Source organism: Leucopleurus acutus (assembly GCF_964270905.1).
Source record: "Leucopleurus acutus genome assembly, chromosome: 2".
In the NCBI taxonomy this organism is placed as follows: domain Eukaryota; kingdom Metazoa; phylum Chordata; class Mammalia; order Artiodactyla; family Delphinidae; genus Leucopleurus; species Leucopleurus acutus.
The window spans coordinates 12568564-12593706 of NC_139143.1; positions in this window are offsets into that span (position 1 = coordinate 12568564).

Consider the following 25143-nt stretch of genomic DNA (forward strand, 5'->3'; position numbering starts at 1 on the left):
CCTTGCTGATTCACTCTAACTGGATTTAAAATATCAAAAGATTTTGATTTCTATGAATAATGACAAAACATATATATGTATATATATATTTATATAATATGGGAGCTCTTGTACTTTATAATTTAAATTTACTCAAGTCCAAATTTTTATTCTAAATGTTTTCATCATATATGTGTACATAAATGGAGGAAATCAGTTATTCAACGTATACACATGCATTTTTCAGGGATGTAATTATTATGTAAATTCCTCTATGTTAATTATATTTACAAATAAAATTTACAAATTTTGCTGAAAATTAGCATGGGTCATTTTTTAATTATCATTCTTGATTTTAACCACACAATGTTGAGGTGGACCACTGCACTTTAAAAACTTTAAAGCTGAAAACACAACATATCTCTTAAAACTTGACAATACAACATCACAAGAATTTCAAACCAGTATGTTTCAGACCAGATGTCTCATTTCTAGTGGGTAATAGAAAGAATGGTGTCTATGTAATTCCTCTTGGACTTTGAAATATCATTTCTCTGTTGTAAAGTGAGTGTTCTATACTTGAACATTATTCACAAGATGTATTCGTAGACAATCCTACTGGAATAGAATATACCAGTAAATTACATTTTGCTTTTTAAACAAAAAAGTAGAGGAAAATGAAACCAATTGTGTATCTAAAAAGTGGCAGAGCTTTGGCAAAAGAGATTGCCTCAGTTTGTCATTCCCACAGCCTCATTATTTATAAGAAAGTAGGAAAGGAACAAACATTTACCCAGTATCCAGTATATTCTGTGTCAAACACTATTAGATGTTTTACATAAAGCTTTTAACATTTAAAAAATTATAAATACAAAAAGTACAGTGTTTGTGGAGCTCAACTAATTTTAAAAACGTGAACAGACCTATGATTAATTTTAAGAAGTAGAATAACCTTAATCATAATTCTAATTCATAAGTTTCCTTCTAGTCACTGGTCCCCAAAGGGAAACCTAACACCACAGATGAATTGTCACTGTTTTTAAAATTTGTATAAAAGGGATCACACAGTATGTATTCTTTTGTGTCTGTGCCTTTTTTTCTCCAATATATTTGTGAGCTTTTGGTAAAATTGTATGTAGCTGATTTTGTTATATATAATAATATTCCGTCAGTGAATATATCATGATCTAATTTTCTTATTCTGCTGTTCCTGGCCATTTGGCTAATTCCACTTTCTGACTATCATGAATAGTGCTATTATCAATATCCTTATACATATACTATTGTGACTATATGTGCATTTCTGATGACTATATACCCTGCAGTTAATTGCAGTGCTCTAGGTTATGTATACACTCAGCTTTATTCAATGCTACCAAACAACATTCAAAGTGACTTTCCTTTACAGTCTCAGCAGGAAACTGTGAGAGTCTTGTACATATATATTGTCTTTACCAGTATCCCCATGAGGTATGTAATTTCATCATTATTACCTACAAATATAAAGTTAGCCCTAGAACACTTCTATGGGACTCACTCAGCGTCACACAACTGGTAACACAATGGTGATCACAACTACAATCTTCAGATACTAAGGCTTCTGTGACTACTTCTCCTGAGGAAGATTCGGTGGGGCTTCTGTGACTACTCTCCTGAGGAAGATTCGGTGGGGCTTACCTGGGTTCAGTTGATAAGACTAAACTGTGATTTCTTAGGTGGTTGCCATGGGAGAGATGACCATAAGATTTCCCATAAGTGTGTGAACTACACAATGTAAAACATACTCTGGCAAGAAAACTTAAAGAAACTTTTAGTCAATTTAGTATTTCAGATATAAGAACTTTGTCTCATTTATATAAAGATACCATTAACAAATTTAAGTGAATTTAATTTAAAGAAAAGTGTTGCATTTACACATTTTAGGTGGAATCTCAGCCCATCTCAAGTTAATAAAGAAAACTCTTCTTAATAGAAGAATATCAGCTAATAGATATAAAAGAAATGATGAAATTAGAAAATTGCCATTTTGCAATTTCCATGTAATTATAGAATCAAGATGATTCAATGTTAAAACCATTACACAGTAAAGGATTATTGACAAATAGGAAATTTGTTAGATGTCAAAATATCACTGTACAGATTAGTAGCAATTTTATTTTTTGTTGGGTCGGGGGAAACAGAGAGGACCTTATTCACAAGGAAATGATTTGGCAGTAACTGCCTTAACCAAGTATCATTAATGACTGGGGCAGTAACATTCTGTGTGTCCTAATTCCTGATGTGCTGTAATATATAGAACATGGTATCTCCCCTATGCGGGAACTCACCAAGGATGTCTAACCTGAATATAAACAACTTTTTAAAAACGACCAGAGAAGTCCAAAATGTGAAAAAGTCCTAAGAAAACCGACCTAATCTCTTCAAAAGGTGAATGTAATAAACATGTAATGTTTTTTTAATGGCGAGACTGTTAAAGATGAAAAGAAATTAATGTACCTAAAAACAAAATGGAATGTGTGAAACTTGTCTAGATCCCTTTATAAAGCTGAGAGTAGGCAAAGAAATGAGGACAGTGAGAAAGATTTATACAGTGAATGAAATCATGCTGTTCATAGTACTTTGTCTAAAGTTCATAATTTGTCGACATCTGCAGTGAAGTATCAAAGGGAACAATGAAAATTAAATTTGTAATGTCTAACAATTTTATGGGAATAAAAGAGAATTGGACATAAGCTATACAATTGTTCCAAACTTCCTTTAATTTTTACCTCAAGCAAAAAAATTATATTCCATGTTTCTGTGTGCTGTGCAGCCCACAATTTTACTTACTATTGTTAGTTAAATTTGGCTATATCCAGCACAATATAAACCAATAATTAAATTTTTGCTCAGTCTACTGGGAAAAATATTTTTCACGAAATGGCTTTATAAATATGTGCAACATAAAAATACAATGTTCAGGGGCTTCCCTGGTGGCGCAGTGGTTGAGAGTCCACCTGCCGATGCAGGAGACACGGGTTCGTGCCCCGGTCCGGGAAGATTCCACATGCCGCAGAGCGGCTGGGCCCGTGAGCCATGGCTGCTGAGCCTGCGCATCCGGAGCCTGTGCTCCGCAAAGGGAGAGGCCACAACAGTGAGAGGCCCGCGTACCACAAAATAAAATAAAATAAAATACAATGTTCATGTAAAGTGATCTCATTATCATAATTTTTCATGATTTATTATTAAAATAATACCTTAGGATTAAGTATAAACATATATTCATAGTTCATGTATTTGAATATGTATATTTGTATATGAACATATATTCATATTTTAATATATTATCAAGGTCTTACTTATTGGCCCCATTTTCTGCGTGGAACTTGACCTTAAAATCTGATCTTCATGCATGCATTCAATCACGTATTGCTTTCCTGCCCTGCTCTGATCCCTGAGTATGATCCAGTATTTAGAGTCAGTTTGTTTTGCTGATTCATGGTTAAATTTGTATATATAAAATTATCCTGTAGGAAAAAATATATTGATAGATTTAGCTGTCCTGAATAATAATAATCAGACTCATCACTCATTAATAACTAGATAGCTGTGAGGTGTAATTTATAATTATCTGAGTCTTCAAAATATCATTAATTAAATTAAATTTGCAAAATTCTAGATGTTACACAGCTTATTAATTTAAGGAGAAAATGGAAGTTTTTGAAAGTTAACAATCTCAATGTCACTCCTCTTAATGTCCCTAAAGTTATATCCCTACTTGTCATTATCTACTTTCCAATGAACACCAGCATGGCTAGTATCTCTGTCATATGTTTGTAATTCCATAATATTCTGCTTTCCTATATATCTCTTAAATACCCTTCTCTATGTGAATTGAATTTTCACTCTTTTCCACTAACTTCCTTATCTCAACCTGAATAGTAGAACATTATTTCTCTCAGCCCTACAGAGGTAACTCCAAGTCTATCCTATATTTGTTTATATATGACTGAAATTAACTGTAATATACTGTTCAGGCTGTGAAGAGGTTAGCTAAGCTACTCATGGACTTGCTGTCTCGGCATACATTTTGTTGGGACAAGTGGACCGCAGTGACCTTAAACTGACATTAGCTCCTCAGGCAAGTGCATGCCCTAGAGAGCACCCTGCAGATTCACAGCAACTGTAAGTTCCTGATGTGATTTCTCTAACAGCCCTTGTAATCAACAGTCTCCCCCACATCCCCCAACACATCTTGTAGATAAGACCCTATTCTTGATTTATTTTTTTTGAAGAGATAAATTGTATTTATTGCTTGGAAGAATCAATATTATTAAGATGTCAATTTCCCCAAAATCATTCTTTTTTTCCCCTTTTTATTTTTTTTAATTTTTAAATTAATTTTTATTGGAGTGTAGTTATTTACAATGCCATGTTAGTTTCTGCTGTACAGCAAAGTGAATAAGTAATACATATACATTTATCCACTCTTTTTTAGATTCTTTTCCCATATAGGTCATTACAGAGTATGAGTAATGAGTAGAGTAGAGTTTAGTAGAGTTCCCTGTGAAAAGGTGTTCAACCTCACTATTAGAGAAATGCAAATCAAAACTACAATGAGGTATCACCTCACACCAGTCAGAATAGCCATTATCAAAAAATCTATAAATAATAAATGCTGGAGAGAGCGTGGAGAAAAGGGAACCCTCCTACACTGTTGGTGGGAATGTAAATTGGTGCAGCCACTATGGAGAACAGTAGGGAGGTTCCTTAAAAGACTAAAAATAGAGCTACCATATGATCCAGCAATCCCACTCCTGGGAATATATCCAGAGAAAAACATGGTCCTAAAGGAGACATGCACCCCAATGTTCATTACAGCAGTATTTACAATAGCCAAGCCATGGAAGCAACCTAAATGTCTATGGACAGATGAATGGATAAAGAAGATGTGGTACATATATACAATGGAATATTACTCAATCACAGAAAAGAACAAAATAATGTCATTTGGAGTGATATGGATTGACCTAGAGATTGTCATACTGAGTGAAGTAAGTCAGACAGAAAAAGATAAATATCATATGATATCACTTATATGTTGGAATCTAAAAAAAAATGGTACAAAAGAACTTATTTACAAAACAGAAATAGAGTCACAGATGTAGAAAAAAATAATGGTTACCAGTTGGGGGGAGGGAGGGATAAATTGAGAGACTGGGATTGACATATACACAGTACTATACATAAAATAGATAACTAATGCTCTTTTGATTTAAATTGATCAGTCTAGCCTTAGCCTGGGAATACCAAATCATTCCATGCATGGATCCTAATAAATGTATTTGCTCCATGTCCTGTCTTTCTCTGTACTCTGTTTGCATTTCCCTGATTACTAGTAATGTTAAGAGTCTATTCATACTTATACTGACTAGGTGTTGTTTTCACTTTTTAAAAATTTTCTAATGATTTTTATATCATATGCAATATGATATGATATGCAAAACATTGTATTTTCTTTTCTGATTTGTCAAAATTACTATATAGCCTGGATAATAAACATTTGTCGTTGTTATATGTTTCAAATATTGTTTCTTGGACTGTCATCTGCTTATTATTGTGTGGATTTATTATAATATAATAAAATTGTTTTTAAAGGTAAATAATATTTCAATATTTCCATTATGGTTTTTATCTTTTGAATGTTACTCAAAGAGTCTTCCATCCCCCAACCCCAAAGTTTTAAGCACTTGCATCTATATATTTTTTTAGTGTTTACAATGTTTCTGTTTTCCAGCTTTATATGGGTTATTTGTATGTTCTGGTGTTTAGCCATCTGATATTTTTATTTAGCATGTGAAGAGGAAAAGGGTTTTATCCATTGTTTGAATATCTGTTCTTTTCCCCTCTTGTCTTGGATGGCACAACTATTGCATATCAAATTTATATATATACATAGGATTGTTTCTCTAATCACCTTTCAGTTCCTTTATTATCATAATCTATTTCAGCAGTGAAAGATAACTCTAACTATGTCTTTATTTTTATGCTATGAACAAAATAATATAATTATCATATTATGTATAAAAGTTTTCTAATGTTTCTAATGTTCTAATGTTAACCATCACATACATGAGACAAATTGGCTTAAGTAAAGTAAAATTCAATACACTTTTGGATTTTCTTTGCTACTATTTAGAATTCTTGAATTATTTTTGTGAGAACCACAAAATTGACTTTTCTAGAACTTTCTTTGGTTTTGTCCTCATGCTGATCTTTACTTATTAATATTAGTTGTGCTAGTCCACATTTTCAATGAACCAGAATCATTTATATAAAGTTAGAATTGTCTTCTTCTAGGAAACATTTCCGTTCTGAAGAAGTGATCTTAGCTGTTTCTCTGTCAGAAAACTTCAGAAGAATAGAGTATACCTACAATATTCCAATGAGAGTAGAATGAAGTTGAGACCTTGTGCTATTTCTTCAGCTTATAGTTATTACTATACTGAGGGCACAGAGAGTATTATATTGCTTTGAGAAATGTTTAGTTCATGTTCAAAATAATTTTTATTAATTTGTGATGCTGTGAGCAAACATGAGAAAATAAATATATAGATATATATTTTTTTCTCATATATATTATATATAATAAGCTATTAAAATAAATAATCACAGGGTACATTTTAAATAAAAAGACATTTCTGGAAAAATGTGAAGGGGATTCCTGGAAGAGTTTAAATATGATTTTTAAAATTCTCCTACCTTCTTCTTACTTCAACTTCTTACTTCACTTCTTACTGATTTCACAAGTATCATCAAATTAATGTGAATGATAGCTGTACTTCTAGGAAAAACATATATTGTTTTTTACTTTTTTATATGTTCTAAGTTTGTCTCATTTCTCATTTCTAAACCTGAGTAGACCCCACAGAAAACTGGCCGAAATTGTCCAGCATTGCTGGAAGGAGTGAGAGGATCAGAATAAATCAAGATAACTGTTCCTTCTCATACTCTGTAGTTCTAAGTAAAGAACCCTGGCTTCCTTTACATCACTCATACTACAAAACATTAAAATTTTTGTTGTATATTAACGTTCTCATCACTTGCAGCATCCTTGCAAATGAGCTTCACTGAAGTCGTTCATTAAAATGTTAATAAAAATTTTATTTTATGGCCAACTACTTTGGTGAGAAATAGTTCTCCAGAATTTGCTTACAAATCTATTAAAATGGAAAACTTTTAAATGAATGAATTAACAAATACATTTAGCATGAAGAAAACTAAAAAGTGTGATAGTTACAACATTTCATTGGTTACATTTTACAGGGAAAACAGTAAGAAAATGTGTATAATATTGAATTCAATCACGAAAATTAGCATAGGCTTCTGCATTCTGGGGCTGGAATAAATTATTTTCTAGGATTACTTAAATTTAAATTGCAACCTGTAGCTAAAGATTGTAATTCTTTGAATAACTTATTCTTGATACTAGAAGACAAATGATTTCTATAATGTTTTATATAATGTAGAAAAGTTTGGTAAAATTTTTAAGTTGACAGAAAATTTTATACCTTACTGATTCTTGAAAATTCAGTGACTATTTTATCAAAAAATGGAAATGCAATACCAGCGTGAAGCATTCATTAATGGATGCACTTACTAAAATTGAGAGTGGAAAAGTAGCATGGATATTAATGCCTGAACAATTCATCCAAAATATGAGAAAAATAAAATCCACAAGGGTGAGTCAGTGATAAACACAAGTCTAGAATTCAGAACTTCCTTATTTCCTAGCCAAATTCTCTTTCCATATGGGTAGCTTTTAAAAGTGGAAAACACCAATAAAAAGTAGAACAGAACTGCACACGCTTTTCAAACAGCATAAGGCATATATGTAAGTACCTATCTTTTATGATAAGGAATATCAAAGTTTACAAAATTAATACCATTTACTCCTCAAAACATTCTGTATATCGTCCTTTAACTTAGAATTTTTGTGTAATTAATGCTAGAATTAAGACCAGTCGCATCTCTAACTTCAGTACTTCCCCAAATTCTGATATTGAATAATCCCATGAATAAGCAAGCTGGATATTGTAATATCATCTATAACACCTGTGAAGTTCTTTCTAAGATCATATTTTCTTTCAGGTGTAAACTTGCCTTTTTCTTTTTTCCTTGTCTAATTTTAAGCTCACCCGGTGATTATAGATTTTCAGATCTGATATCATTTGTTTACTAAAATTTCCAGGAGGATTTTGTGTGATGAAATGAATTTTTATGTTGAGGTGAAGATGATGTTCTTAGCTGATAAAATAACAGCTTCTCACAGCATCTTAAAATGAGTAAACCTCTTCTTGCCTGGTGATATGCAGCTGTTTCTGTAGTTCATAGAGTGAGTTTCCTGCTGAAATAAGGATATGAATGTTCACAAATTGAATATTAGTAGAAGGCAGATTTCTTCCTACTGCTTTCAGATAAGATACTGACAGTGAACAGTAGGAGGTAAATTCATCTCAATTCCAATTATAAATAACATACAAGCTTCTTTTCCATCTATTGTTTGAAAAACAGAAATCTACATGAATTATAGCAAAATAAAGCAATTATAAAATTGAGTCCCAACGAATTTTTATGGTTTAGTTAGTTCTCTTTTAAAAAATTTCATGCTGTGCCCCTTTGGAAACTCAAAAATATGTTTTCAAATAATATCCTCAGATTCATAGAAGGAAGGAAAAATAACTATCGTGTCTTCTAGTTGTTTATTTAAAAGTTATTATTAGATTAAACAATCCAATTTAATCACATCAATTTTATTTCAAATAATCAAGTGATTCAAGTGCTTTATTCCACTTTCAATCCATATATAATAATATATAATTATTTCAATACAATATAATTAAAATAATTAATTTTTAAAAATGTAAAGATAAAATTGTTTTGAAAAGGCACACTGACTAAGCCTCAGGCTGATATAAATATAAAACCAAACATAATCTGTGAACTTGAACATAAAATATCAGTGTATAATATAGGGTAAATTGTAATTTTATCTTAGGGCATATTGATTCTATGGGTGTATATGGATTGCTGTAGTTCAGCATTAAAATATACATATATTATGCATAATTTACTTTAAATAACTATTTATTTAATTTATTGCAGGGGGACAAACGGAAATACATGGTCAGCAAACATGTTAAATTTACTACTAAACAGTATACCTGCTTTAAATTTCTCAGAAAAAGAGATTATAGATACTGTATTAAAGGCACATTAGACTATTCTCTCTGTATATGTAGAATATAAAGTTCTCTCATTATATAACTTCATGATTTTGGACCCTCTCTTCTGATATTTTAAGGGAAAAAGTAATATAATCAGCATTGTGTTTTAGAAACATTATTTTTATAGTGAGGTGATGGATTGAAGAAGACCAATAAGGTTTCTGAGTGTAACTGATGGTGAACGTGCTGTAGTGTATACAGAAGATATAATGTTGCAAATATGAAATTATATCATGCTATAAACCAATGTTACCTCAATAAAAATAAATAAGAAAATAAACAATTTAATATTTAAAATGGAAACCTAGCTAATTCAGGGTGACGATGACAGAGAAGTGTATGGGTAAGAATGAAATTAGAGATAGGATCAGTACTGATATAAGCAAACGTGCACTATTTTAGGATGCAGAAACTGAGGCACAGGGATTTTTGGTAACTTTTTCCCAAAGCCATAGAGAGGCAAGCAGCCATACCCCCACTTGTGGTTACAATATTCGATGAAATAAGGATAAAGTCCTATAAAGATAGGCTGGATAAAAAAGGAAGGGAATGCTTTGAACAAAAACACAATCTATAATGTAGAGGTAAGAGAATTCCACTGGCTGGAACAACAATGGAGAAGTGAAAATGCCTTGAGGCAGGAATGCACTGTGTTCAAGGCATGTGGCATTGCTACATACTCAGCTTGAGAGAGCTTTGTAGGCTGCTCAAATTTGCATGACAGTTGGATATTTCTGGTCATTAGAAATAACACTTAAAAGTAGGAAAAATTGTTTCTGAAAAATGACTTCCAAAGAAGGGTGAGCAATGGCAATTAAATGAAGTTCATATCTTGAAAAGGAAGAAAAGACAGTGGTTTCAAGGATGGTCAGAGATAACAGATGATTACTTTTCAATCTGTACTAATTTTTTAAATTATATGTTCCCCTCAAGTGCACTCCGCATGTTTATTACATTTTAGTGTGACTGGAACATAATTTATACTCTTTATACTATTAAGAAAAATCATTAAAAATACTAATTATTGAGTGAATTTTCTATACTTCTTTTCTTAGTTTCAGTGGTCTGATACTGGTATTACAGTACTTAAAATAGTCCTTTCTTAACCTATATAGTCAACTCTTATTGACACACAGTGAAATAAATGGGGGCATTAAAATTAACAATATGTCTAAAGAAAATAAGTCTGCTCTTCTTGGGGAATCCATGGGTTTTCTAAAAAACTAAAGCACCTGGGGGGGCAGAGCCAAGATGGCAGACTAGGAGGATGCAGAATTCATGTCTCCACACAACAAGGGCACACACCAGGCACCGGTGGGGGACCACGGACACCTAAGGGGACAGGAGGATCCCCAAGTGATGGGGTTGACTTTCTGTTTTATCTTGTTGCTGTTGATTCATTTATATTTTTATTTTTTCTAATAAATCTTTTATTTTTCTAATTTTATTTATTTATTTGCACTCTGTTATTGCTCTGCTCCTTTTGGCTTGTTCCTCTCCTTTTTTTTTTTTTCTTTTTTCTGTTGTGGTTTTGTTTTACCTTGTTGCAGTTGTTTCAATCATATTTTTGTTTTTCCAAATATATTTTTTACCTTTCTAATTTTATTTTACTTTTCATTCTTTGTTATTGTCCTTTTTTTCTTTTTTTGCCATGCCACACAGCTTGTGGGATCTTGGTTCCGAGGCTGGAGGAAAGGTCCGAGCTCCTGTGCCGGGAGCGCCAAGACCAAACCACTGGAGCGCCAAGACCAAACCACTGGACTAACAGAGAACCTCAGACCCCAGGGAATATAAATCAGAGTGAGGCCTCCTGGAGGTCCTCATCTTGGCACCAAGACCTGGCTCTACCAAACTGTCTGCAAACTCCAGTGCTGGACACCTCAGGCCAAACAAACAGTAAGAAAGGAACACAGCCCCAGCCATCAAAAAAAAAAAAAAAAAAAAAAAAGAAACAACAGAAAAATATGTTACAGATGAAAGAGCAAGGTAAAAACCTAGAAGACCAAATAAATGGAGATGAAATAGGCAACCTACCTGAAAAAGAATTCAGAGTAAAGATAGTAAAGATGATCCAAAACATCGGAAATAACATGGAGAAAATACAAGAAACGTTTAACAAAGATCTAGAAGAACTAAAGAGAAAACAAACAGTAATGAATAAATGAAATTTAAAATTCTCTAGAAGGAATCAATAGCAGAATAACTGAAGCAGAAGAATGGATATGTGATCTGGAAGATAAAATGGTGGAAATAACTGCCAGGGAGCAGAATAAAGAAAAAAGAATGAAAAGAATTGAGAACAGTCTCAGAGACATCTGGGACAACATTAAACCCACCAACATTCGAATTACAGGGGTCCCAGAAGAAAAAGAGGAAAAGAAAGGGTCTGAGAAAATATGTAAAGAGATTATAGTTGAAAACTTCTCTAACATGGGAAAGGAAAGAGTCAATCAAGTCCAAGAAGTGCAGAGAGTCCCATACAGGATAAACCCAAAGAGAAACATGCTGAGACACATATTAATCAAACTATCAAAAATTAAATACAAAGAAAAAAAAAAGCAGCAAGGGAAAAGCAACAAATAACATATAAGGGAATCCCCATAACGTTAACAGCTGATCTTTCAGCAGAAACTCTGCAAGCCAGAAGGGAGTGACAGGACATATTTAAAGTGATGAAAGGGAAAAATCTACAACCAAGATTTCTCTACCCAGCAAGGATCTCATTCAGATTCGATAGAGAAATTAAAAGCTTTACAAACAAGCAAAAGCTAAGAGAATTCGGCACCACCAAACCAGCTTTACAACAAATGCTAAAGGAATTTCTCTAGGCAGGAAACATAAGAGAAGGAAAAGACTTACAATAAAAACCCAAAACAATTAAGAAAACGGTAATATAGGAACATACATATCGATAACTAACTTAAATGTAAATGGATTAAACACTCCAACCAAAAGACATAGACTGGCTGAATGGATACAAAGGCAAGACCCACACATATGCTGTCTACAAGAGACCCACTTCAGACCTAGGGACACACACAGACTGAAAGTGAGAGGATGGAAAAAGATATGCCATGCAAATGGAAATGACAAGAAACCTGGAGTAGCAATACTCATATCAGACAAAATAGACTTTAAAATAAAGACTGTTACAAGAGATAAGGAAGGACAGTACATAATGATCAAGGGATAATTCCAAGAAGAAAACATAACAATTATAAATATTTATGCACCCAACATAGGAAAACCTGAATACATAAGGCAAATGCTAACAGCCATAAAAAGGGAAATTGACAGTAACACAATAATAGTAGGGAACTTTAACACCCCACTTACACCAATAGACAGATCATCCAGACAGACAATAAATAAGGAAACAAAAGCTTTAAATGACACAATAGACCAGATAGACTTAACTGATATTTTAAGGACATTCCACCCGAAAGCAGAAGAATACCCTCTCTTCTCAAATGCACACTGGACGTTCTCCAGAATAGATAACATCCTGGGTCACAAATCAAGCCTTGGTAAATTTAAGAAAACTGAAATCGTATCAAGCATCCTTTCCAACACAATGCTATGAGACTAGATATCAATTACCAGAAAAAAAACTGTAAAATATACAAAAACATGGAAGTTAAGCAGTGCACTGCTAAATAACCAAGAGATCATTGAAGAAATCGAAGAAGAAGTTTAAAAATAACTAGAAACAAATGACAATGAAAACAAGATGATCCACAACCTATGGGATGCATCAAAAGAATTTCTAACAGGGAAGTTCATAGCAATTCAAGCTCACTTCAAGAAACAAGAAAAATCTCAAATAAAGTATCTAACCTTACACCTAAAGCAACTAGAAAAAGAAAAACAAAGAAAACCCAAAGTTCATAGAAGGAAAGAAATCATAAAGATCAAAGCAGAAATAAATGAAACAGAAATGAAGAAAACAATAGCAAAGATCAATAAAACTAAAAGTTGGTTCTTTGAAAAGACATACAAAATTGATAAACCTGTAGCCGGATTCATCAAGAAAAAAAGGGAGAGGACTCAAATCAATAAAATTAGAAATGTAAAAGGAGATTCCAACTGACACCACAGAAATACAAAAGACCATAAGAGACTACTACCAGCAACTATATGCCAACAAAATGGACAACCTGGAAGAAATGGACCATTCCTGAAAAAGTACAACCTTCCAAGATTGAGCCAGGAAGAATTAGAAAATATAAACACACAAATCACAGGTAATGAAATTGAAACTGTAATTAAAAATCTTCCAACAAAGTCCAAGACCAGATGGCTTCACAGGAGAATCCTATCAAACATTTAGAGAAGAATTAACACCTATCCTTCTCAAACTCTTCCAAAATATTTTGGAGGGAGGAACACTGCGAAACTCGTTCTACGAGGCCACTATCACCCTGATACCAAACCAGACAAAGATATTACAAAAAAAGAAAATTATAGACCAATATCACTGATGAACATAGACGCAAAAATACTGAACAAAATACTAGCAAACAGAATTCAGCAACACATTAAAAACATCATACATCATGATCAAGTGGGATTTATCCCAGAGCTGCAAGGATTCTTCAATATACAAAACATTCAATCTGATACACCATATTAACAAATTAAACAATAAAAACCATATGATCATCTCAATAGATGCAGAAAAAGCTTTTGACAAAATTCAACACCTATTTATGATCAAAAGTCTCCAGAAAGTGGGCATAGAGGGAACTTCCCTCAACATAATAAAAGCCATATACAACAAACCCACAGTAAACATCATTCTCAGGGGTGAAAAACTGAAAGCATTTCCTCCAAGATCAGGAACAAAACAGGGATGTCCAGGTTCTCTACTATTATTCAACATAGTATTGGAAGTGCTAGCCACAGCAATCAGAGAAGGAAAAGAAATAAAAGGAATACAAACTGGAAAAGAAGAAGTAAAACTGTCGCTGTTTGCCAGTGACATGATACTATACATAGAAAATACTAAAGATGCCACCAGAAAACTACTAGAACTAATCAATGAATTTGGTAAGGTTGCAAGATACAAAATTAATGCACAGAAATCTCTTGCATTCCTATACACTAACAACAAAAGATCAGAAAGAGAAATTAAGGAAACAGTCACATTTACCATCGCAATAAAAAGAAAAAAATACCTAGGAATAAACCTACCTAAGGAGGCAAAAGACCTGTATTCAGAAAACTATAAAACACTGATGAAAGAAATCAAAGGTAATATAAACAGATGGAGAGATATACCATGCTCCTGAACTGGAAGAATCAATATTGTGAAAATGACTATACTTCTCAAAGCAATCTACAGGTTCAATGCAATCCTTACCAAAATACCAATGGCATTTTTCACAGAACTAGAACAAGAAATTTTACAGTTTGTGTGGAAATACAAAAGACCCCAAATAGCCAAAGCAATCTTGAGAAAGAAAAATGGAGCTGAAGGAATCGGGCTCCCTGACTTCAGACTGTACTACAAAGCTACAGTAATCAAGACAATATGGTACTGGCACAAAAACAGAAATATAGATCAATAGAACAGGATAAAAACCCCAGAGATAAAACCATACACGTATGGTCACCTTAATTTTGACAAAGGAGGCAATAATATACAATGGAGAAAAGACAGCCTCTTCAATAAGTGGTGCTGGGAAAACTGGACAGCTGCATGTAAAGGAATGAAATTAGAACACTCCCTAACACCGTATATAAAAATACACTCAAAATGGATTAAAGACCTAAATGTAAGGCCAGCCACTATAAAACGCTTAGAGGAAAACATAGGCAGAACACTCTATGACATGAATCACAGCAAGATCCTTTTTGACCCACCTCCTAGACAAATGGAAATAAAAACAAAAATAAACAAATGGGACCTAATGAAACTTAAAAGCTTTCGCAAAGCAAAGGAAACCATAAATAAGATGAAAAGATAACCCTCAGAATGGGAGAAAATGTTTACAAATGAAGCAACGAACACAGAACTAATCTCCAAAATATACAAGTAGCTCAATATCACAAAAACAAACAACCGAAACCAAAAAGTGTTGGAAGACCTAAATAGACATTTCTCCACAGAAGACATGCAGATATCCAAAAAATACATGAAAAGATGCTCAACATCACTAATCATTAGACCAATGCAAATCAAAACCACGAGGTATCACCTCACACTGGTCAGAATGGCCATCATCAAAAAATCTGGAAACAGTAAATGCTGGAGAGGGTGTGGAGAAAAGGGAAACCTCCTGCACTGTTGGTGGGAACTTAAATTGATACAGCTACTATGGAGAACAGTATGAAGGTTCCTTAAAAAACTAAAAATAGAACTACCATATGACCCGTCAATCTCACTACTGGGCATATACCCTGAGAACATCATAATTCAGAAAGATACATGTACCACAATGTTCACTGCAGCACTCTTTACAATATCCAGGACACGGAAGCAACCTAAATGTCCATCAATAGATGAATGGATGAAGAAGATGTGGCACATATATACAATGGAATATTACTCGCCATAAAAAGGAACAAAATTTTGTTATTTGTAGTGAGTTGGATAAACCTAGACTCTGTCATACAGGATGAAGTAAGTCAGAAAGAGAAAAAAAATACTGCATAGTAACACATATATATGGAATTTTAAAAAGTGGTACTGATGAACCTAGTGACAGGGCAGGAATAAAGACGCAGACGTAGAGAATGGACTTGAGGGCATAGGATGGAAAAGGGAAGCTGGGATGAAGTGAGAAAGTAGCATTGACATATATATACTACCAAATGTAAAATGGATGGCTAGTGGGAAGCTGTTGCATAGTGCAAGGAGGTAAACTCGATAGTTTGTGAGGAACCAGAGGTGTGGGATAGGGAGGGTGGAAGGGAGGCTCAAGAGGGAGGGGATATGGGGAAATACGTAAACATTAGCTGATTCAGTTTGTTGCACAGCAGAAACTAACACAACATTGTAAAGCACTTATACTCTAATAAAGATGTGAAAATAGAAAAAAAACAAAAAACAAAACAAAACAAAAAAACCCCTAAAACACCTGAAATTTAGTATATGTGAAATAAAGAGGAGAACTTTAATAAAGGTAGGTATTTTAAAATTCCATCAAATTTAGCAGTAAAGGAATCACCTGTGTTGTTGGTTTAAGCCATTTTAATGGAATAAGTACAGAAGGTTGAATGCAGTGGAGGAAGAGAGATCAGAATGAAAAAAAAATAATGTATACAGGTAGAGTGCTAAGGAAGAGACTAGGTAAAGGTGACAGCTGGTAAGATGTAGCCTTATAGGAGGTTTTAGTATTGTTGTTTTTCAAAAATACAGCCTTTTTATAGACTTGATCAAATTTAAAAGATACTGAAATACCACCACCACCCCCCAAAAATGTAGCAAGGATGTAATGGAGCAGTTCCCTAAAAATGAACTAGGTATGGGATGTAAAGCACAAATGAAGAGTTAGCTAGAAAAAAATGACATGTATTTATCCATTTGGATAGAACTAAAAATTCTGGGTACGGGTGAGGTACATAAAGGGGAAGAAAGTTCAGAGTCCCCTTATGATGCTTTCTATTTTCTCATAAAATTATTAGGGATATTCAAATGACAAGAGTAAACGTGGAATTGATGGTGTAAAGCACATTTGAAGAGAAAGTTTTTGCATAGCCACTGTGGGAAATAATAAGAGTAATATATGTGTGTATATATATATATATATATATAGAGAGAGAGAGAGAGAGACAGAGAGGGAGAAAGAGAGAGAGAGAGTGTTAAAAACACCCTCCACTTTTATTTAATCCACATTCTCCTATTATTTTATTTTTCATTTCCAGCTGCAAACTGAGGTCTATAGATACACCACTTATTAGGTAAAAGGTGAGTTTCTATTGCATGCCCTTCTGACTCCAAATCGCATGCTCTTGGTTAAAACCCTACATTAGGATATCAAGCTGTCCTGTTCTATGCTATTAGTAAAGTACAGAAAAGGATAGAGAGCTCACTTTGAATTCAAGAGCATAAATTTGTAGTGGCACCGATTTGTGCACTTCAGATGAATTCTCAGAAGTGCTCAGCATCCTTCCTGGAATTGAAAGGAGAGCAGACAGAAATGCCCTGTGGTTGATGAGCTATAGGTCGTTTCTCCAGAAGCACAAGGGCGAGTCATCTGAGGGTACCAATGACTAATTACAGTCACGAATCATTAGGGCCCTGTTGACCGGTATTGAAATGAAAGTTGATTGATAATTTGACATAAAGTAAAGAGTTCAATATTTTTAAAAATGAGGTTAAAGTACAAGTGTAGTCAGAATAAAGGGGTGAGAAACAAAAATGAAAAGATGAGGTATTTTAATTAAGCTTGGATGAAACTTCTCAGAGTTATGAGACTTACTGAGGATTGCTTGAAATCATTGTGTAATAAAGTAACAAATAGAAATATATGTTCCTAATTATTTATATTTTGAGAAACTTTGGAAATAAAAGTATTTTTAAAATATTATTATTTTTTAATTCAGATGTAAGAAAAGAGGCAAAAAGGAGAATGAAAATTTTCATGTATGTGTAAAATCTAGGCTATTTTTAATCCAACTATTACTGTAGATTCCTTTACACCTGCAGCTTTTCTAGTCATATCTGTGATTCACATTTTTAATAGTATCATAATGACATCTAATTTGCAGAGATTAATTGAAGCTAATATTTAAAGTATATGAGATTAAAAAAAAACTAAACAACTTTTCATTCCAGCCATATAAAACAGATGAAATGTCCCTGATTAAAATTATTTCTTTCTGCAATAATTGTATTTTCTCCAGTTTTCTGCTTTGTGAATTCCTACTCAACTTTCAAAAACAAATCCATATTTTTATTTCTATAAAGAAGTCCCTGAACATTCCCAAAAACTTCACTCACTGCATCTCAAAGATGAGCTTAAGCTTGACTGTCCACTATCTTGTAGAAATCCCTGCCACCTCAATTACTGTATTATATTTATGAATTTGTCCATATGTGTTTTATTTTATCATATGTGTCTTACTGATAGTTGGGAAATTATTTGACTTCGATGATGGTAGCTTACGCATTTTTGTATCCTAGGAGCATCCTATGCATTTGATAAATATTTTACAATTAGGAATTTGAGAGATTAAATCAAAAGAACAGAAACAACAGAGGGAATGTGTGTGTATACGATGTCTGTGGCAGAGTGTAATTCTAGACAAAAAAACCTTGAAATCTCAGTCTTCTTATCTGAGGTCCTAGTTGCATCCTGCCCAATGATCTTTATTATTTCAAATGACTAAAAACATCAACCAAATTTAGAAAAGTGCAATAGCTTCTTAGTGGAGCCAGAAAAACTGAATCAGTGCCCAATCACCTAGAGAATGCTCCAGGTCAACCAAAGGAAGAAGAGATGCTTCTATATGAGCACTATATTATTAGCTTTTATCTGCCACAGAGGAGGCATTCATTTTAAAAAGGAATCATTTGAATTCCCTAGATGGAAGTTGAATGTGTAAAGTTAAATGAATAATATCTTCCACATGATTTAGAATAATGCTTTAAAAAGTTCTCTTGCATAATCTCCCTGATCTTGAGGTTTTCCAGATTAGATTTTAATGTTTACTAAATATTAAAAAATAACCTAATTTAAGGTAAATGTATATTCAGTTATAAGATTCCTATACGAAGAACCACAGATGATGATAAGGCTGGCTGTGTGACTAGAGGCCAAGCAGCCCAACCCCCACCGGACCAGAATGGAGCAAGGGTTCTGCAGAGCCTTGACTCCCAGCTTGGGCATCTCCCTGGAGCCCAAGGGGAGAGCAGTGCGACCCACGACCTCTAACCCCACCCAGGGCAGCACTGTGCAGCTGCACTCATTGGGACTTCACCAGCCTAGGCCCTGTCCACCCTTGGAGCTGGGTGCCAGGTCCTCCACAACACCCAAGACATGGTAGCTTCTAATGCAATCTTCTCACAGTGCCTCTTAATAACATGTGGACTCCTACACGGTCAATTAGCATCACTACTTTGGTTGAACTGGATCTGGGATTTGCCATGGCTTTGGCTTCCAGACAATGCCTGGTCAGGTCAACACAGACAGGAAGTCAGTCTCCTCAGGACACACTAGAGCTTCAGCTTCTGGAAAATGCTGGGTTCCATCCATGCAGACAGGAGCCCAGGGTCTTCTGGACCTTCTGGGATATGCCACTGAGGGAGTGAAAAGTGAAGAAAAAGTGAGGAGAAGCTGCCTGTATGTGGCTGACTGCTGAGAGGGGTCCATTTTCAGAGAAGTAAGTGGGGGAAAGTCTTGATGAGGAAAATTGTGGATTTTAGGTAGTTTTGTGTGTGGCACAGTCAGTATCCAGTGTCTTTCTTTGGTGTGTGATATCTAGTTTCCTTGGCATGATTTATTGAGGGGATTTCCCCAGTGTGTGTCCTTGACAGCTTTGCCATAAATTAACTACATACACGTGGTTAACCATACACATGGATTCTTTCTAGGTTCTCTGTTCTGTTCCTCTGGTGCGTGTGCTTGTTTTTGTGCCAATTCCACACTGTTTTGGTTCCTGTAGCTTTGTAGTGTAGTGTGAAGTCAGGGAACAAGTTGACTCTAGCTGTGCTCTCCCTTCTTAGGACTCTAGCTGTGCTCTCCATTCTTAGCTGTGCTTTGACTTTTTGGGGTCCGTTATGGTTCCACACAAATATGATTGTTCTGTTTCTGTGAAAAATGTCATTTTAATTGTGTTGGAGATTGAATTGAATGTGTACACTGCTTTGGCAGCATGAATGTTTTAACAATATTCTTCTAATGCCTGATCCAAAACCAGTTGGTTTTCTATTTATGAGTTTCTTTGTTAGTGTCTTCCAGTTTTAATTGTGCAGGTCTTTCACATCATTGGTTAAATTTATACCTAGGTATTTTGTTCTTTTTGATGCAATTGTCAATGGGACTGTTTTCTTAATTTTTCTTTCTGATACTTCTTCTTTCTTAGTGTATAGAAACTCAATTGATTTTTGTGTATTACTTTTGTATCATGCAACTTTACTAAATTCATGTATTACTTGTACCTTTCGGTGGTTTGAGGTGGAAAATTATAGTTCAAAAATCCCATTGTTTCTACCATCCCATTGTTTCTAAAGTCATCTACAATACCCAAGACATAGTGACTACTATTATAATCTTCTCACAATACCTCTTAATAATATGTGGATTCCTACAAGAGCAATTAGCTTAACCATTTGGGGTGAACTGAATCTGGGTAGGGCTTGGCCCTATCATGAAGTGTGATGTTTTATCTACTTTACTGGCATGGTCTTGACATGTTTGTTTTGAAGTAATTTACTTTCCAGTAATTTCAAACATACTGAAAACTTGCAGTAGCAGTACAATGTACTCTTTATCTGTAAATTCAGATTCCCCAGTTATCATTGATTTACCACATATGCCAATTTTAATGACAAGTTCCATTGTGTTTTACCGCAAAAAGGGACACTTTCCCAAGGAATACCCAAATAGCCCCCAAATGTGAAATCATTATGGTTTTCGCCTTCTAATCCAATTCACAGGTCCACTTCTACTTTTTCACCACCTGCTCAAATGTCTTTTTTTCATTCTGAGTGTTCTGGAGACTTTCCCTCATTTTCACAACCTTGAAGGATTTAAGGCATACAATATGAGTATGATCTGGGTGGCCTTTTCTGTATGGCTTCTTTCACTTAGGTTGTTTTCAATGTTCATGCATGTTGTGACATGTACTTCACTCATGTTTTCTATGGTAATAGAAATATATATATATATAAATATATATATATATATATATATATATATATATATATAGCAGTTTTAAAAAGAATACTAATAAATATTTCCGATAAGTTGTGGAGCAATTGTTATGCAACAATAGATCACTAATACAAGCATTTAATGTTCTACTATAAACTTAGATAACCTGATTCTCCATGTAACAGTAAAGGAAATTGTGTCATGGACTAAACGTCACATACATGCATTGTTTTCAGTTTAGAGATAGAAACTGTTCCTTGGAAGAGTCTCAGTAATTGTCAACTCTTTTCTCTGACATATGTATTTTAGAAATATCTGATTAAGTTTGACAAAAAGGTAAGAGTTATTGTTATTGGAATTACATTTAATTTGTAGCTAAATTTAGTAAGAATTGTATCTTTACAATATTAAGTGTGCCAATTTAAGAAAATAGTGCTTCTCTTCATTTTGCATGGGTTTCAAGCAACTCATGCAGAAATACCCACCCCCAAACCGTTTACTTTTCTTCATAAAAGTCTTGAATATTTTTATTGGATTATGTCTAAGTACTTAATTTTTTGTGCTATCATAAATATATTTTATTTGTCCATCTGCTTATTATTGATGTTGAGAAATGCCATTTCTGTTTTTATATGTACTTAGCATGCAGCAAATTACTTAACTATGTTATTAATTATAACAAAATTTTGACATATTTGGAGGGAGTTTTCTACATAGACAACCACAAACTTTGAAATATGGATTCTTAAAAACATTTCCTGATGTTACATATTTTTATATCTATGTGCCTTTCATATCTCTCCCAATCTCTGTCTTATTGCATTTGCTAAGAATTCCAGTGTTCTCCTGGGTAACTTTGTATAAAGATGATGAGCATTAGTATTATTTTCTGTCTCTCATTTTAAAAGATAATTAGGTCAATTTTATTTTAGTATCAATTTGTTTGTATTTTTTAGATAGCAACTATTCCTTCTAGTTTGCTAGAGTTTTTTAATAACAAAATAATTTATATGTATTCCCCTATCGAAGTAGATATATTTATATATTCAATGACATTTTCTACTATTATAAATGATGCTGCAATAAATATTCCTATGCATGTTTTGATATCCAATTATGAAAGTATTTCTGGGGAAGACAACTGGATTAGTTAATAAACCATGAAGAAGATGTTTTTGTTATTCTCATTTTTCAGTTGAAGGAATCAAGATTTAGAGAAATTAAATATCTTGTCCAAACTCATTCATTAGGAAGTGGCAGATGCACAGCATAAAAAGACATATATTTGATTTAAAACCCAATTGTAATCAATCTGTAGTTCAACATACACCTGGTGCTACTTCTGTGAAGTTGTCTCAACTTTCTCTCTTGTACTCAACAGTGATTATATATAATGATAATTATTATGTTTTATGACATTATTTAAAATGAAACTCTTTATAAGGGATCAACAATATAGCAAATCACTATTATGGTAAATCATTGAAATGTATTGGCAATTTCAGTAGCTCATTAAATGCAGAAATTATTCCTCCTATAAAAACTGACTTTACATAAATACAGCAGAAGAATTTCTTGGCAATGGATTAACTACTTCGACTTTTAATAAGTTATAATTTCTATGATCATAAAATCCCTTATTTGTAAAATGTGAAGGTCATCTCTGCCTTACAGTAGTAGTTGTGGTAGCATACATTTATGTAATGCATATTTTGTACACACAGGGCTAAGCATGATCCATTTTGTCTCAAAGTATCTCTACTAGATGAATTCACTTACTTAATTTTCTTCTACCTTTTTTCCTTCCTTCCTCTTTTCTTTCTTTTTTTCTCTTTTTATCTTTTTTTATAAAGAATGTGAGAAAGTGAGGCATGGCGAAATTAAGATATATATGGAAAGCCTCATGGTGGTATTGTAAGAATTTGACCATAGACAATCCGCTTCAGTCTGTCCTTTTAACCACACAACAGAACACCTTACACTCTGGCTGATGTTGAAGATAAAATATAATGTATCTGTAAATGTCTTTCAAACCCACATAAAAACAAAATTTTTTCAGAGTTTCTCAAGGAAAACTCTTCTTCCTATTTGTATTTTATCCTATTTGCCAATTTTATCAGGATACAATTGGAACTTAATATAGTTTTAGAATAAAAGGACATTAATAAAGCAGTTTTTACTGTTTCAATATAGTTTAAAGTATTTTGACTAGGAAAATTCCAATATAATTGCTTTGCAAAAAATGTACATTAGGCAATAAGAAATATTCATGAGCTAAGAAGCCATCAATATAATAAAGTATACTTAGAAGAGTAAGCTATCATTTTATTGTGTTTAATTTAACATGGAATTGAGCATAGCCACCTGCATACCACAAAAATCTTATAATCCTGTAATTTAAAAAACATATCAAAATATATTAAAATATACATTGTAAGAATAAAACCTTGTGAATTTACTGTTCTAATTGTCAATACATATTATAGAATGTTTAAAATTATATACAAACTAACAGATGATCGTTATGTCAAGATTTTACTGCAGAGCTGAAATTAAGCTCCTTTCAAAGTTTTATTATAAACAGTGTAGCATGTTTATAAGCTCCTGGCATATTGGAAAAAAAATACAGAAGTAGAGTGGAGTGTCTATTATATTTATAATGATCATGATAGTAACTATGTTGCTCTCATTGTGATCATTACCATCATCTTTACTCCCTGAAAACATAGGCTGCTGTGCTGTGTCATCTTGAATCTTAAAGAACAGCATGGTGAATTCGAGAGAAATTGCGTACATTTCAAGGGCTGGAAAGGTTAAGATCAAGAAAATGTAGCTGTGCTGTGGAGGTGGGAGTCTTTCACAAAGCACAGTGCAGGGTTTGTTCAGAGACAGCTGATCTATTGCCTTATCCTACTGACAAAGAGTCTAAAAACCACTGCAGGTGCTATCAATCCAGGCCCTTTCAGATCTCACTGGATCCTTCCTGCCCAAAACTCCCTTTGAAAGAAAGGCAGTAATACATTTCTATGGAAAAGAAATCTAGATAAAATAGGAGTTATAAATGTCTTTCTTTCCTGCTAGGAGGACTCTGTGTACATTGACACCATTACAAATTTTGTTCATGAAGGTTTTTTGTTCTTGTTTTGATCATTTTGTTTTCATATTTTCTAATAAAAAGATATCTTTCTAAGGAACAAGTCAATGTATGGGTATTCGATTATTTGAAAGTGAGTAGAATTAAAAGAAAAAAAAACTTTTGACAGTTTCAAATTCTTCATAAATGGAAATTACCATATTTTATATTGTTTTTCAGACAGATGATAAGTTTTAAACTTTTCCTACTATAGTAGCAATTTTCTGCTAAAGATAGATGAATTTTCAGAAAATTTAACTTAACGTCAATTTTCTATTTCACTTAAATAAAATTACATTGGGCAAAAGAATTCCAAACAAACAGATCATCACTGTTGAACATTTCACAAAATCCCCAAAACCTGGATTTTACTTAAGCAACAAAAAGTCAGAAAGTGCTGTTTTTAAATATATATTTTGAAACACAATTAGAGTAAAATTTTCAAATAATGTAAAAGTATTTCTTTGTTTCCATTAGCTTTTAAGCAAATTCAATATGATTACCTTCATTTTCTTGCAATGGACTAGTTGGTCTGAATTTATGCAAACACAAGGATAATTATTTGTTCAATATAAATTTTATCTAATTCATCTGAAAAAAAGTAATTGTCAGCAGGTTGTATTCTACTAATTATTTGTCTAAGCATTTATTTATTCTTTTATATCTTCATTGGAGTATAATTGCTTTATAATGGTGTGTAAGTTTCTGCTGTACAACAAAGTGAATCAGCTATATGTATACATATATCCCCATATGTCCTCCCTCTTGCATCTCCCTCCCACCCTCCCCACCCCTCTAGGTTGTCACAAAGCATTGAGCTAATCTGTCTGTGCTATATAGCAGCTTCCCACTAGCCATCCATTTTGTATTTAGCAAGAATTTAATAAACACTTTTCTGAGCACTTCTTCATTTATAATAAATAGCTTTCGGCTTCATGGAGCC